The sequence below is a fragment of the Meleagris gallopavo genome, chromosome 8 (genome assembly GCF_905368555.1).
Source record: "Meleagris gallopavo chromosome 8, MGAL_WU_HG_1.1, whole genome shotgun sequence".
Taxonomy (NCBI): domain Eukaryota; kingdom Metazoa; phylum Chordata; class Aves; order Galliformes; family Phasianidae; genus Meleagris; species Meleagris gallopavo.
This window is the reverse complement of record NC_139411.1, coordinates 16663779-16675000: the sequence shown is the minus strand read 5'-3', so window position 1 is coordinate 16675000 and position 11222 is coordinate 16663779. Positions and strand designations below refer to the sequence as shown.

The 11222-nt window shown below is 46.7% G+C and overlaps 1 protein-coding gene across 23 annotated transcripts in view; it reads right to left on the bottom strand.

The window, feature by feature from the left end:
• The window catches only part of LOC104911954 (uncharacterized), a 314625-nt gene that overhangs the window by 21210 nt on the left and 282193 nt on the right, over positions 1-11222 (bottom strand). For 22 of the 23 annotated variants that reach the window (XR_014884837.1, XR_014884841.1, XR_014884838.1 and 19 more), the window contains one exon: positions 994-1115. The exons of the other annotated variant lie outside the window; for it this stretch is intronic. The gene's annotated coding sequence lies outside the window, so the exon portion shown is untranslated. The remainder of the gene's footprint in view (positions 1-993; positions 1116-11222) is intronic. 23 annotated transcript variants of the gene reach the window in all.

Below are 11222 nucleotides of genomic sequence, written 5' to 3'. Positions count from 1 at the left end.
ACAGCACGGAAATGACCTCTTATGTGATGGAGGGCAGGGAGAAATAGAAATGAGGAACCACAATCAAATGGCCCTAAATCCAGTGATGCTTCCCAAAACTGCTGCTTCACACACACTGATGGGGGCTGCCCAAGGCCCCACCCAACCTGGCTTTAAACACCTCCAGAGATGAGGCACCCACAGCTTTCTGTGCAGTCTGTGCCAGTGATTTACCACTCTGAGTAAAGAATTTCTTCTAACATCTAACCTAAATCTCCCCTCTTTTAGTTAAAAGCCACTCCCCCTTTCCCCCTTGTGCTATCAACAGATACAGGATGCAAGCAACACAAAGAACCTCTCTGGAAACACATAGAAAACTCTGAAAGTGAAGTTTGTTCAGCCTTGCCACAATCGTGTGGGATAGGATAGGAGAGTTCAAAATACTGTTGGTAATCTTTACCAAAAGATTTAAACCACCACTATGGTTTATGTACAGCTCATGGAACACCACAACAGAAACACAGATCCCAAATCCCTTCTCATTGTAATCAGAATGGAGCCATTTCATCATGACTGATTTCATTGTGTCATTACCAATTTACACCATGCAAAGTGAGAGGTGACCCCCGGCCCCTGGGGGATAGAAATGCTGCGGGAGAGTGAGGAGCATATCGGGGGGTTCTGCAAACACCACTCAGAGCTGTCTGCAGAAACGCTGCAACAACCTCAGACATATTGCAACCTTTAGTGTTGCACAATAGCAGGACAAAGGCAGGGGTGTGAGAGGATCCATGGAAATAAGAGCGTAGGAAATACCAGTCCAGCCAGTGCTCTGTGAGCCCATAACCTGCCTCCAACAGTGACTGTAATTCAGGGGGAAAAATAACAACTCTGCAAGAGGTAATTATCTAACAAGGTACAAGTAACAAGATTTTCATGCCGCTTCCTCTCGGTCAGTGGTAGCCTTCAGCTGGCTCCTTCACAGAGCAAAGCCCATCCCAGACTCGAGCATACCTTTACAATTCAGCATTTCCTCCTGATCCATCCGAAGAACCCATCTCATTTTCTAACTCTCCGAGATCACGGCCTCATCAAATCATTGTACTGAGGACTTTCATGGCTAACGGAACACTGGTCTGAAATAAAATAACAAAAAAGTGGTTATTCTACCAGTGGTGAGTTGTTGCTAACTCAATTTCAGTGGCTGCCAATCACTGTTTTCTAGAGAGGCCCACAAAAAAGCCACTTGTTTTGATACTGAGCAGACAGAAGGCATTCTGGTAGTGGGTTAAGGGCTTCTAGGAAATGGCAGCAGAGTTAGAAACCTTACAGCAAGGACATTTTCATGTGCCTGGTGACTCAGGCTGATGGCATGCAGGAAAGCTCACAGAACTCTGGACGATGCTGTTTGTTTCATGGCTGTGAACACATTAAGGAATGGAATTTGCTTTCAGATCTAATGAGCTGGACTGATACAGGGATGTCAGCAAAGTCCAGCAACAAGCCACTTATTCACCTGAGCCAGGGTAGGTGACACAACTGCTGCTTACACTGGCACCCAAGAACCCTACCCAACAGCTCACACTATTTCACACTGGGATGTTATGGAAATGCCCAGTGGAAATAACCATGGTTATATTGTAGGGGACAACTAAGATTCCTGAGAGATAGACTCTGCATTGCAAATGAGAATTTCCACCTCTGTGGGAACTTTCTTAGCATGTATGGGGTTGGGAAAAAATATTACAGGACCATCCATAAAAACTGTAAACTACTTTAGTGATATCCTCTTTCGTCACCATGAAGCCAACAAAATTTTATTGTTCTTGACATTTACTTGTCACTGCTTGCTGGCAAATTCCAAAGATAAAACACAACAAGAGTCCCAATATAAAAGCACCAGCATTAGCTTGTGACAAGCTACAAAATGCCAAAGGGAACAGACCTGGTTTAAAGACGATGAAGTGGACAGAGAATGAGAAAACCCTGTAGAAACACCAAGTCTGCCATCTTTTGTATCGGTGGATAAAAGCTTGGTGGCTCCAGCAGGCTGTGGGATTTGCAGTGGACAAAGGGAAGGACTTGTAGAACTCCTGAAAGATGCCATTTATTATTCAACTGGAAACACGGCTAATGCCAGTGGGACTTGGTCTTCCTCATAACTGAGAACAATTTTTACTTAAAGCACTCAGATGACCAGTAGGGCTGCTCCAGCCTCTGGGACTGCAGAGTACAGTTTTAAGCAGTTTTATTAACTTTATTTTAAATCACTTCCAGTGCTGATCCCCCTAAAGATCAAAGCTGCTCCATCATTTATACCTGGCAGGCAGTAAAACCCTTACGTAAATCTGTAAGTTCCCTTGTTAAGTTTAACATTCATCACTTAACATCACTTAGCAGCCAACCAGGGGACAGTGTGCCTGCCAGGCCAACCAGCCCCATCTGCGTCCCCGCAGTGAGGATCCAACGCTGCTGAAGTGGAGGCAAAGCTCTATTCGGTGTCTGCTCCTCCGAAAGGCACAGATGGGGGATGGCCCTTAGAGAGTGCATCTTTGCCCCCCATTTCATCTGCACCCCGGTGGTAACTCTGTCTGAATTCCTTAAGTTACTAGGAAACCTCAGAGAGGCACAGAAAGCATTCTGTGCCTAATGAGGCCTTCTTGGACCACAGTGTCATCAGACACTACCACGTCCCGCTAATGAGCTTCTCTCTGTGCAGCGCGGAGCCGCGCTGAACTGAACTCTCCCCATAGGACGACGCGCCATGAACTGGCAGATTAAACTTTCCACTGGACCAGGGACAGTTGCAAGGCACTGGGATGGCATCCAACTTCAGCTAAGTGGAGTAGGGACTGAGAACATGAATTTATAACCAGCAGCCATCAATGAGGCGTAGGGAGCCATGTGCACAGCGTGCATTTGGGGAAGGAGACTGGGGACTTGAGCAGAGCTGACTGTGCCTAATGTAGGGCAGGCAGGACACAAAAAGGCTGTATCCATCCAGTAGAAAGCAATACAAAGGCAAGGCCACCATATCTTAAAAGAAAAAACGGCAGAACATGGATACATCCAACGAGTATTTGAAAGCAACGCTTCCTCTCCTTGCCTGTAGAACCAAGGATGTTTGAAAGGAGATCCAGCAGCCCTAGGCAGGGACCATAGCTGCAAGAGGGGAAATGAAACGACAAGTCTGAAATGCAGAACACGATAGAGGAACCAATGAAAGACAAGGGAGAAGAGCCAAGGATGCTTAGATTTTGTAGCAGCAGGAACTAGTCAGGATAGCAAGAGAAACACCAGAAGACAGACACCATCCAAAGGGAACTGCAGCTACCCAACAGTTCCGGTATCCCCTTGACTAGAACAAGTACAAAGTGTCAGCTGCATGATGTGCCAAAGCACCTCTTTGGGAAACACTTTTTCTTGAAGTTTTCTTCTCTTTTTATTCCCCCCTCTCCTCCTCCTTCCCCCCTCCAGCTCCCCCCCCTCCCTTCAGGCAGAGATATGTTTCTCTCAGCTGCTTCTGTGCCTGTGACTTTACTGCATGTGGGAAGTCAGTCCGGAAGGTCACCTCTTTCATCAAGTATTCTATTTGCATCCAAAATTGTATGTACATGAAAAATGTGGTCGTGTGTTGCACCTAGCTGCAGACGCAGATGAAATTCTGTGGAAAGCCTGATGCACACTAACCTTTGCAGATGGTGCAGCTATTGCTGAAAAATGGATTGCTTAATAAAGCATATCATCCGACATATTTGCTGCTTGGCTAGCCAAATAGAAGTTGTTTTTTGCACAAATTTCCTTGTCAAATTTGTCAATGTTCATGTCATTTTTGCTTTAGGTCACAGAGCAAGGTGCAAATTCTTGGCATCTTTACTAGTTGCAAGCCAATTTCGGCTATTTCTAACAATGAAGTGAATTTCTCTGAGGATAAGACACTCACTTTATGGGGAAGGAAGGAAAACAGCAGAAGTGGATCATTTTTTTCTGGGATTTTGTTCATGCTTTCTCTCTTTTCTTTTTTTCTCCTTCTTCCTGATGGATAACATTTACAAACCTTATTTAATTCACAGCAAAGAGAAAGAGGCCTTTAAGCCTGTTAAAAGATTTATTTTGTTTGACTATTTGGTGCGAGATGCATACAGAATTTTTGTGTTGGTGCACAGAAAATGTATCCCTTTTTGCCAGAAAATTTGCAGGAGAAGAAAAGAATGCCATTCCTTTGGCACTCTCAGGCGTGGAAGGCAGGGGTTCTTCCCTACCAAGTGACTGCTAGAAGTGCCTTCATTTTTATTAACCCACAATCTTTTAGGCTCGAAGCCATACAATGCACCTGTTCTGTTTGTTTTTCTACCTGCTCTGTGTCCTTCTGCTCTGCCTTCACACACATCACAGCTCCTGTTCAGATGCAGCTTTTCAAGCCTATTCCCTTCTTCCTAGATTTCTAACCATTCTGCTACACGATCCCTTCCCAGACACAACCGTAGCAAGCAGCTCTACTCAGAGGCAAAAGCAAGGAATGCCATTGCCATGCCTGCTACAATCAAACCCTCAGCTGTAGGAGGGCTTTAAAACTGCAGCATGCTCTTCCATGCACAGCCGTGAAGAAATGGTGCCAGTGTGTGGCTGGCTCCCAGGCACTGGGGTGCTGCCCATCAGGAGGACCACAGAGAATGCTGAGCAGCTGACAAGTGCATGGAAAGGGCTGGAGCCCCGTTCTGGTTCTTGCTCCACCCCACTGCACGGCCAAGTCAAGTCACACAAGGCAGCCCGGAGCCTCCTCGTGCAGCAGGGCATTGCAGTACTGGCAGCAGGCACTTTGGGGTGCGGGGCTTCACAGCCAGCCACTGCAATACATCTTCTCCAGCCCTCCACAAGCAGGGCAGAAATTTAAGCATCAGACGTTATTTATTTTGCATTTCCCTTTTTGTTGGGTACCTCAGTGGATAGTGTTTGCCATTTCCTAGGAACAGGTGCATTCCTCTCTGGCCTGTGTTATATTCTGGCAGCAATCACATTTCCTTCTATGGAGGTTTCATTTCTCCCTGAGTTCCAACCCCAGACAAAGTCCTTTACCAAGAATAACCTTTTCCAAAGGTGCACCACTTGCCAAGTGCATCATCCATCTGATTTGCTCCTCTAACAGGAGACTTTTCTGCAAGATGTGGGCACTTGACATACTCCCCATTTGTCTTCCTTCAGAAAGTATCTCCTTCTGCAAGGAACATTTTGTTTACAGGGTTTATTTTGTTAGCAGGTGTATTCCCACTAGTAAGTTTTCCTCTGCACCATTTTTTTTAAAGGTCTTGTTTGGTAGCCAGATAGCCGAGACTGCCTGTGATAAAGCCAGCACAAGTGATTAATAGCAAAGTCTCTGCCATTTTATTATTAATAGCAGTGTGTTGACTCAATTAAATCCAGCCTGCTTTTTTTGGCAGGCCTTCGCAATTATACATATCATTATGGGCTGCAGCCCAAATGCATCCTGGGAGTAGACCAGAACTCCACATTAACTTTTTCTGGCTCTCCGTTTCCAGGTTGGCCACTGAAACATGTGGGCTATAACCAATCCAGGCTGCTTCAGGGATGGATGGATAGAGAGAAAACGACAAATGGCAGAGGTGGGGATCACACCTAGGTAGGGCACGCTCCCCCATTGCCACAAACAGCCTGGCAAACATATCCTAGATCCACCCCTCCACACTGAACCCCATAAACACAATGTAATCAGTCTGGACAGTACCTGTTACCAGCAGGGGTGATTTTCCAGCATGCTGAGGGGAGTGTCCAGTAAACCCTTCCAAAACAGACTTGCAAGCAGCTTGGTCTGGCTTGAAGAGGCACTGAGCTGACATTCAAGCATTTATCTTGAGATGAGTTCCAGGAACATGTGTTTCATGGGGGAAAGACTTAGTGAAGCTCAAATACCCCAACTCAACGTACCCCAATGCATCCTGTATTTCACTGCTGGACTTCTCAAAACATCCCAGCCAGTCTGTTGGGAAACAAGGCAGTCGTGGAACTAAGGCCTAAGACTAGGACAGAGCCAAGCTCAGTCCTCAGCACTGATACGGACTTCATGTATCTTTGCAGGTGAGTCTTCTGCCCCTACAAAGTCCTGTGGCAACTGCTGTAACCTCCCAACTCAAGTGATCCACGGGACATTTAGGTTACTTGTTATTAGGGAGCACCAGACTTGGGTGCCATAAACAGCAAATTAAGAGACACACAGACGAGGGTAGGTTGCCTTACCTGGGCTTTGAAAGATTTTAGGAACCCTGAACTAAAGCGCTTGTGTTTTTTTCACTGTCTTTTGTGACAACTCATCCACAAGCTGTCCTGTTAATCATGGGAGAAAGCTCTTTTAAGACATGAAATTCATGCTAGACTTGTATATACAGCACCTAGCATGATGAGAGCCTGATCTGAGTTTAGGCATTGTCATCCCCCAGGTAACAAATTGGCCATGAAGTGCTGGAGAAACAATCAGGCCTTGGCCTCTTGCAAAAGCAGCATATGTTGCCCAGCAGCACTTGCCCATTGCTGTCCTTTGCAGACTGGGTGGGCTCCATCTCCCTGCAACCTGCTAACCAGAACTGGCAACTGCAGTTATTTCTCTAGCATGTGTACGGTCTACGATTCATCTCATCCTGCCTGCTGGATTTTTCTTCCCAAGCCCACTGCTCTTTACAGCTGCAGCTCTGGATATTTCTTTCCCGTGGGGCCTGAAAACATCCAACTTTTCTCTCCAGGTACCAAGAGCACCACCTCTCCTCCTGCAGCATTAAAGGAGAGCCTAGAAGCACTGCTGACACCCTACAAAAAACAGCAGATCTCATTTCCTACCACCTCAGCATGGGGTGCTTTGCAACTGAGGGCTCTTTTCAGCTTGCGTTACTTCAACTTACAGAAACCCATCAAGTCAGGAGGGGTACTCTGTGCTTTCCATCCCAGCTTGGCCTGTCTCCATCCATGTCATCCATCTGGTTTATGTTGCTGGCATCAGACAAACCACAGCTGTGGGGCTCTGGCTAAACTAGTGTGGAAGACTGTAAGTGCTCAGCCTGTAATTTCCTCCCAGTGTCTGCAATGCCTTTGTGGAAACAATTTTGCTGCTGGACGAGGCAGTGCTTTCCTCTGAGACTCCCCTTGAGCCCAGGATGAACGATTGCCAGAGGGGAGATGATCAGACATTGGCAAGGGCTGTCCCTGTCACCTCACGACCAGTTAGTGGGGACTGAGCTGTTATTGCTTCTCTATTATCAGCTACAGCAGGGGCTTCCCTGCCTTGTGGCTGAGGCTGCGTTGTACCAATGACTCACAGAACATAACTAAACCATGTAAAATGTCATCCCGTGTTTGCCATTAATAAGGTTTCAATTAATGATACAGATTACCAAGAATACCCTGAGCCTGAAACTCAGTGCTGTGCTGTCTAGCAGAGCCAATCAGGCAGCTCTCAGAATTGAGCAACCACAAAGCAGTTCTGCTTTCCAGGACAGATCTGTCCTTGCTGCTATCAGGCAGGGGTGCAAAGGTTTTATTTTTAAACATCCCAGGACCTGGCTCTGCTTACTTGCAGGTATGAGTTACACACTGATGTACATGGGGTTGGCCAGCTGTAGTCTGTAAGAACTGGGGCTGTGTTGAGGTGGGCCATAGTCAAAGATGAAATGAGTCCAAAGTGGTGGTGATACCAGCTGACACCAGATCTTTCACCACATGCAGCCTGCTTTTAACACTTGGTGTATACATGCAAACACTTCCCTGGTGGAAAACATACAGGGGAACAATGGGTAAATTTAGACTTGCATCATCAAACATGTCAACCATTCTGAAGACAGATCTAAAGAGCATGGGGGCACGGCCTGGGCCATCTGTATGCTCTTCACACACCAAGGTAAAGACAAGCAATGCATTACCACTTACCCTGCAGCCTCTGTTCCCTGCACACAGCTCCCCTTATCCAGGAGCTCTCTCATGCAAACAAAGCCACTCAGTATGACCAAAAGCATCCTCTCTCACGCGCACACACAGAGCAAGAAGTCTTCCCAGTTTTTGCATCACCTCTGTAGCTTCCTTTCTGTGCCTGCAGTCATACACATCTCCTGCTTCCTGCACACACCTATGAGCACAACACATCTCGGTGAGGCATGCAGACAGTCTTGCTCATGCACACACCACCCCCAGGAGGAGCTCCAGGTACAAGAGGCAATCCTCCTGGCTCAGGCAGCCTGCTGGAAGGAATAATTAATTTCCTGATGAGCATGAATATCACGCAAAAGCAGCCACCCAGATAGGGTGGGACATTTCTAGCCAACATCCCTGCAATACAGATATTTGGATTCACCCATCCCCAGCCTCTATTCTCAGCAGTGCTGACAGCAGCAAAGCTGAGCTTGCTGCACTGCCTGGGAAGCCCTCTCATACTTGCTGGCCTGGTCTGCAGCAGACAGTGAGCTGCTGTGCACAGCCCTGTCCTCCTTACACCAGGGCGAGGCACCTTGCTTGCTGCCCTTCCTCAACCTACTGTTCCTACATAACATGACTTGGCCCCCATACCCACTGCTGTCTCCATTCCCGGGGTAAAGGAGAGAACTACACAAGCAGTGTCAGACTGCTCAAAGCTAACAGTCCTCCCCGGTGAAGAACTAAGACATGACAAGTCCCTGCTGCAAGAACATGCTCTCTAGGCTACAACTTGAACAGAATCCATCAGCCCCAAATCCTCTCATCCTGGCTCAAGTTATTTTGCTCTCTTCCATCGTACAGAGAGGGGTTGAAATGCTCACAGACAGCAACAGAACACCCTAAACCCAGGGTACAGAGGATGAGTGGAGCTTAGAGAAGGACAGGGAATGGTGGGCAGAGCAGTGTTCATGGACAGTAGTGCAAACTGCACGCAAAACCACAGGATTCCCAGCCATAACCCAAAAGGGCTCACTCCCACAAACCTCTGTCCCCGTTAAAGGAGTCTGGCCACTGAACACACACCACCTTCAGTACCAAAATGACAGCAGTGTAGTATCAGGGGGTTGAACAGCACTGTCAGAAGTATTTGCATGTATCCTTTCCTTGAAAGTGGCATGCTCCTCAGACTTGTCTGCAAGCATGACTCTCCAGGGAGAGCTGTGTGCTTGGAAGATCCCATTGCAGGAGCACAGGAAGCCCACAAGCATTTTCCCAGCAGTTTCAACAAGCTGCAAAACAGTTCTGTGGGTAAGTGGTTTTGAATGTGCCTATTTATACTACCAGAAATAATTACGATGAATGCTGCTAGAAAGAGGTAAGAGTAGTATTTTTACATTTTAGAAAGGATGGGGTTTTCCTGAGCATTCACTGAGCACTGAGTGCCTGAATGCAAAAAAGCATCATTGCATACCTCACAAAAGGGCAGGAACATACAACACAGGCCAAGCTCTGCTTGCAACAGAGCTACAAGCCCAGAGGACTTTGCCAAAGATACACAGGGATAGTAGCACAAAAATGGAAGGAAACCACGGTGCTCTCAGCAGAGTCAAAGTGAGCAAAGTGCAGCTGGTGTCACTTCAGCATCAAGAACTCTGGGCAAGAGCTAGACCAAGACAACGCTAGTTGCCTTGTGACAAATGGACCCCTTGCTGCGGTAGCAGAAGCACATATGGCACAAGATTCACAGGGATGGCCATTTGCAAATTGCCCAAGACACACACACTTGCCTACACTCCTCGTATGCTGCCACACATCACATTGGCAGTCTCTGCTCACATTCCACCTCTTAAGTGCTTTCACCTAGGAGTTCACATTAGGGGGGAAAACAACCGGCACAGCTCCTTCCAGAAGTCCTGAGGCCAGGACTTTAGTTACACTCTCAGAGGGGAGTTTGCTGAGGGCTTTCTCAAGAGTTCAGGTCTGATTCAAACTTCAGTATCAAAGGCAGATTTGTACTGTGTCAGTTGTGTTCTGTCTATCAGCCTTCTGGATCTGAGCCTTTCCAGCACTCTTGGATCTTTGATTTTTTTCATCCACGATGATGCTCAGAAATACCACATGGTATCTTTGGGAGCTGGCAACTTTAACACTCCTTTGTGTGTGTGAGAAATCTCTTAATCTTCTTCTCTTTTTCCGTAAGACAAGCAAGGAAAAAAGCTCAAAGGAAATACCTTACTGTAACATTGAGGCTTACAAGTAAAAGCAGAGTCATGGAATGAAAAGCCAAAGGTCCTTAGTCATGCTGAACTTGCTTTTTCAGCTCCTGGAGTTGTTGCCCATCCACAAGAGCTCAGTATACCACTATTTATATTTGCTAATTGCTTTCACAAAGAAAGGATTGTTGTGTAAGTCAATGCCCCAGTCTAGAGTACATGGGGAAATTCCCATGGATATATACAATATAGAGGCAAACAAAGACATCCAAATTTCTTCCTAAAGATGCATCTATCTATTGATGACATATCAATGTGATGAGGAATTAGTCAAAACACTGGATTAGACCTGGATTCAATCTTCAGCTCCCCTTTCTTCACACTACCATGACATCCCAGACCCATACGGATGGGCTGCGGTGGCTCCAGCAAGCCCCTGGGCTTGGGAGACACAGGTGGAGTTTTCAAGATTACCAAAAGGTCTTAGGAACTCATGTCAGCAAGATGTGTGCTCCAAACTCTCTCCACTGCTTTGGAGGACTTACAGCCCCAGGAGTAAAATAACAGGCATAGAATATACAGTGCTGCTAGGCTAACAAAGCTTATCTTTTTTCTGACTCACATTTTTTCTTTGGTTTCAGTGCAAAGAATTGATGCTTCATTCCTGCGTCTTTCAGATATGCGTATACACAGGCACACACGCTTTTCATATAAGTAAAACACAGCTATACACAGACATGGGCACGGCAGTCTGCTTATACATGTAAAGCACTGCTATTTACAAGCCGTTTCTATGGTTGTAATATACATGGCTCTTATGAACTGCTTCATTAACCTGTCAATCAGATTGTTTTTTTCTCTCTCATTCACCCCTCTTCCGTGTTACTCTGTTTTGGAAGTGAAGCATGCACGTGTCAAGTGCATTATTTCAGATCATGTAGACAAACGGACAAAGACACATGTCCACCCAGGAATGAACGCAGTTCCATTGCGGCCTCCCCAGGAGCTCAGCTCTAGGCAGCCCCCCAGACTCAGCTAGCCACAGTGATACGCAGGTGGCCATTTATCACCCAGCCCGGCCAGGGGCACCAGGGGCAGGAGCTGCCCCCAGCCCGGTTG